At 29.2% G+C, this 6,034-nt stretch overlaps 1 pseudogene; it reads left to right on the top strand.

Annotated features, from left to right (window-relative positions):
- The first annotated feature begins 5,112 nt into the window (after positions 1-5,112).
- The window catches only part of LOC110641111 (probable terpene synthase 12), a 71,668-nt pseudogene continuing 70,746 nt past the window's right edge, over positions 5,113-6,034 (top strand).

Here is a 6,034-nt window from a genome sequence, read left to right as displayed (position 1 = left end):
AACTAAGCACATTAATGTAAGATATCACTTCATTTAGGACATTATATCTCAGGGGACTATAGTTATGCAGAAAGTCTCTACACATGATAATTCAGCAGTTATGATGACCAAGGGAGTCCCAGTCAACAAGTTTAGGCATTGCCTAGACTTGGTTGGTGTTTGTAGTGCTCAGGAATGCCCTTTTGTGAGGGCATATGGCAAGACAGAGTATTTTATGGTTATTTTTATTGATGATAAAGGGAATTCAAGCCAAGGGGAAGAATTGTTATATATTTTGTGGCTTGAATTTTGGATATATTTTTTCATGGACCCAAATTGTGACCTGATCCGAAAGTTTTCGTGCTACAACTTGATTGAGATAAAAAGTAAGATTTGTGGTAGTAGCAGAGGGTGCAGGCCGATAGGATTGAGCTCGAAGCCCACCATTGATCTTTTTGGGGGTGCGGGGGCAACGCCCCCGCGGTATGGACCAGTATAAATATTGTAATATTATACCCTTTGTGATAGAGTTGTGAGATATTCGGGAAACACACTAGGGTTAGGGTTTGGGAGTGCTGATTGATTGTATCTTGCTCTTTTCATCATAGTGGAATTTTTTTTCTCTTGTCTTACCCATGGACGTAGACCTTACGGTTGAACCATGTCAAATCCTGTGTTATTCTTCTTCTCTTTTCAATGCTATGTGATTGTGCGATTTGTGTGCATGCCTTAGATTTGTGTGCTTGTTATAATAGAGTTGAAAGAAAATTATCATACATGCAATAGATTGCAATTGAGAGAGAAAAAAAAATTTAAAGAAAGAAGGGATCTTATGAAGTAACGACTCTGTTTTTATTTTTCTTTTTTTTATTAATTTTATTAATTTCAAATAATAATTCAAATATAATTTTTAATATAAATAATGTAGCTAAAGTTTTCTAATCTTCTCTCAACTTTAGAGATTGATTTATTTCATTCACAAAGTTGCTTAACTTCATTTTAATGGCAGACAGGTTCCTCTCACCTCTTTTAGCTCGGTTTCCTCCCTTCTGTCTTTTTCTCCCTCTCACTTTCTTTGTCCTTCTCATCTTTTTGTAAACCATCTCTTTCTGATCCCTCCCACATCTCTCTCCGTAAGAAATTAGCTAACAATTCACCATCTTTATTCCCTAAAGAAAAAGAGGGATAGAGGCAAAGAGATTATTCTTTAAAGCCTTCAAGATCATTGAGAAGGTGAGAGGCAATTTATAGAAATATGAGGGGACAATAGAAGGTGAAAGAAAAGGAGAAAGAAAGAGAGATAACAAGGAAACCAACTAAAAAAGGTGAGAGGGACCTTTTCCACCATTAATTAAATGATGTCGGTGGACATTATTTTAATAAATTAAAGTTGAGCAACTAAAATGAAACAACTCCAAAGTTGAGAGACAGTTGATGAAATTTAATCAATAAATGTGCTATAAGGATGCTTAAAAGAGACATTATCTAAAAATGGCAAAATATAAAAAGTTAATAAATGTGTAGAATATTAATATGATTAAATTTAAGTAGAGAGATTTAATAGAAAAAAAGGTATAATAGTTTTTGGGATATGGTTTGCCTAAATTTTAGGGTAAATCATGTTGACCATACCTAAATTTATATGTAATAGTAAGGCACTTAGTGTAACCCTTAAATCCCTAAACGATGTATTGAATGAGCCTAAAATCCCTTATGACCTCCCCTAGTTAATTTTCAGATTATAAAGATGTTGTGGCATCATTTAAAAAACACTTAAAGTTACTTTTTTACTCTCTACCAAAAGTATAGTCATCTTTGATCTCTCCTTCTCTTCCCTACCTTGTGGTGCCCTCTCTCTAATTCTTCCCCTCTTATCCCCACTTCTCCCTTACTCTAATAGCCAATACAATGAATATTCTTGTACTGCTTCAATCATTTTACAATCCTCATTCATTTCACTTTTCTTTGGATCACTCTTACAATGAAATCATCGTCCTGCAGTCATTATCATTGTTGCAGAAAAACCATAGCAAAAACTAGTGAGAAACTAACCTTAACTCCGCCCAAATTTGTATTGGAATTATAAATTAAAATTACTATAATAATTTTAATATGATTTCTTTAAGTTCAAAAATATATTGAATGTAAGGAAAAAAATTATATGATATGGGTTAGGCATCATTAGCATATTTAATGAGAGATAAGGACAAACACCATATGCTATTTAGCTTCTTATTCCCATTCTTATTCATGTTCTTAAGGTTGAGGCTATTTGTAGGACCCTCGAACCTGAACTAGCATCCTCTTCTCATAAGATTACCACAATATTTGATATTAATGCTATAACGGTAGAGAAAATGAGTCGCCACCCGTGCATAATTGGAACGAAATTATAAAAGAGACGTGCCTGACAACTTACCCCTTACAGAGGTTCACTACCCTTTTTATACTATGAGCTCAATGACCTATGTTTGGAATAGTAGATACCAGACAGAATATATTAAGCATCCTTTTTGGCTGAACTTACGTTTAAAATAAGGGCTAATCTCTATTAATGATTCCTAAAATCTATCTTTTTTTTTTCTTTTATTAATTCCTTAACACACATTTATGCAAGCTAAATCATTACACAGACATCTTGTTCATACAAGCAAGTTGAATCACTAATACATAATTTCTAATCATATTAAGTTACTAAATTTAATGATATTACCTTCTTTATTACTTGTTCTAATGCATGTTTAACTAAGCCACCTATGTATAAATCTATTTTCACATATATTATAATAAAAAATTAAATAAAATAACACGAAATAAATAAAGAAAAAATCACTGAAGATAAAAAATTAAAATAAAACAAATTTTATAATTTTACTTGAATTTAGACTTTTTCATGATTGGAGTTTAGTTTGGAAATTTTTCCATAGACAAACTCCTAAAAAGAGGACTTCACAGATACGGAACTAATATAGGCGTAACAAATGTCTAATGCAAGATTGGTGGTAAAGAAAGAAGATTTTTATAATGGATAATAAGTTATTTAATTACTGCTCAAAACGACCCAGATTTTAGCTTGTTCTCATCACCTCTATTAAAATAAAATGTTCAAGAGAGCTCTTTCTTTTACCCTGCAATTTTGAAGTTAACTTTTACTGTTTGACAGGCAATTAATCTATTCATACTAATTAATTGAAAAAAAAAATTAATAATCAAATAAATCTAAACTCAAATAATTCTCATTTATAATTATTTTTTATTTTTATTATTATTGGTAGATACCACCTTCTTGGTATCTATTGCAGCTCTCTTCCTGCACTGTTTTTTTTAATTTTTTATGTTTTTTATCATGATCTAATTTTATACCAAATGTGCTGCAATAGTATTTTTTATTATTATTATGATATAATTTTATATTCATACTAATTTATTAATTCTAGGATCATATTATTAATTTTTTTTGCTTGAATTAATTATCTTTAACGTTAATTAATAAATGCATTTTATACAAAGGATAAAACCATCCCACAGCGATTGGATAAATAGAATTATTGTGCCCTTATTTTTTTTTTCTTGATTTGACTAACTGAAACGTATATAAACTCAAAGAGATGACAAACACCTAACCACTTACGTATATAATAAAAAATATTGTATTAATGTTATGCTAATTTTTGAACCCTGAGATAATGATTAGTCATTTTAAAATTAACTTTATCATGGCATGCTGATAATTAACCATTTTAAAATCATTATTAGTCTATGTACCTGCACCTCAATATCACACTAATTATAATAATACGTTATAGCTCAAGTTAATTAATTAATTAATCAATTAAAACGTGAAGAATATGATCAGAAACAAATTTTGGGATGAAGGTTCCAAGTATATGACTCTGTAGTGTAACAATGATAATATACTTCAAAAATATATGTGTGTGTATGTCTATATATATATATATATATATATATATATATATATATATATTTGCCAATCATGAATATATTAATTTTACAGTAAAATTTATTAAAAAAATTAGTATCACTGCTTATATAATATATTAATTATTATTAATTTATTCTAATAATTCAATGAAATTAAATTAATTAAATATGACTTTCAAAACACTTATAAAACTTGATGTTGCGCAACATCTAATTTGAGTTGGTGTCATATATATATATATATATATATATATATATATATATATATATATATATATTAATTTCAAATATTTCAAATATATATAATAATTCATTCAATTAATTTTTTTTATCAATTCTTATGTTTGAAAATATAATAAGTGAAAAAAATTAATTATTTTAATTTAAAAATATTAAAAAAATATGTAGAAATTAGAATATTTTGTGAAAAATAATTCATTTTTCCTTATATATGATTGATTCCTAACAATTTTTTGTTAAGTCAATATATATATATGACGAAAAAGAGGACTTCACAGAGACGGAACTATTATAGGCTTAACAAATGTCTAATGCAAGGTTGAATTGGTAGCATGGTAATGCGTTATTTAATTATTTCTCAAAACTACTCAGATTTTGTCTTCTTCTCATCACTTTTATTAAAATAAAATGTTCAAGATAGCTCTTTCTTTTACCCTACCAAATTTTGAATTTAACTTTTACTGTTTTACGGCCAATTAATCATATTCATACTATTTAATGCAAAAATTAATTATAATTATCCCACGCCGATTGGATAAATAGAATTATTATGCCCTTATAAACTCAGAGATGGCAAACACCTAACCGCTTATATATATGTAATAAGCACTCAACAATATTTTGGATTAGTCTTAATTGAACCTTAGACAATGATTAATCATTTTAAAATTTACTTTATCATGGCATGCTAATAATTAACCATTTTAAAATCATTATTAGTCCATGTTTTGTACCTGCACCTCAATTTCACACTAATTATAATAATATTTTATAGCTAATGATTCCACACTAATTAAAATTAATTAATTGGCACGTGAAGAATATGATACCCTTCAAGCATATATATATATATATATATATATATATATACATACACATATGCATAGGCATATAAGCATAGCTGTATAAAGATTCCGAGTACCCCTTCAAGCATATTAATTGCCCAGTGAAATGGCTATCAAACTCTCCGACTTGTCCCTTTTCTACCCTATGAATCGTAATGTCTCTGCACATCCACAGCCAAGTGCATTTCATACTTCTAATAACATTAATGTAGAGCTCACTTGCTCAGTGAAGGCACAGATATCTCATCCTGCAAATCAAATACGATCTGCCAATTACCAACCTACGATTTGGAGTCACAGCTCTTTGTAGGCCTTAAAGAATGATAATGCGGTGAGTACATATATGTATATTAGTCTTCTTGTTGGGAAACAGAGTTAAAAAAAACTGGAAACAAGAAATTATCTTTAAAGAGAAATTTAAACAAACAGGTGATAGGCACAAATGTGCTGTAAAATGACGCACAACAATTTTCCTGTTATTCATGGTCTGTAACTTGCCTTTAAATAGGCTTTACATAGTAACTGAAAAAGTAACAAATAAGCTGAAATATTTGGCACTAACTCAACGTGCCTTGAATAAACTAGAAAATAGAAAAATAATGAAAGAATGTAAACAAACTTAGACCGAGTCGATAAGCAATAAAAAAAAAATGAATTTACAGCAGTTAATTTTGAATCAATTATTCAACACTCCCCCTTGATTCAAAATTGCACCCTCCAAGCTGATTTCTGAAGTAGACATGCTTATCACGTGGGAGAGATTTGGTGAAAATATTAGCTACTTGCTCATTTGTATTGTAGTACTACAATCTAATTAATCCTTCTACCATAAGATCTTGAATAAAATGAACTCGAATATCTATGTGCTTTGTTCTTCCATGGTAGATTGGATTTTTTGTCATAGCAATTGCAGCTTTGTTGTCACAGAAAATTTTGGTTGCTTCAATTTGCTTGTTATAACAAGCACACAAATCTAAGACACACACATAAATCGTACAATTACACAGAATTGAAAAGAGAAGAAGAAT

Source organism: Hevea brasiliensis, chromosome 7, assembly GCF_030052815.1.
Source record: "Hevea brasiliensis isolate MT/VB/25A 57/8 chromosome 7, ASM3005281v1, whole genome shotgun sequence".
NCBI classification, from domain to species: Eukaryota; Viridiplantae; Streptophyta; class Magnoliopsida; order Malpighiales; family Euphorbiaceae; genus Hevea; species Hevea brasiliensis.
The sequence above is the reverse complement of the archived record's forward strand: the minus strand, read 5'-3'. Positions and strand labels throughout refer to the sequence as shown.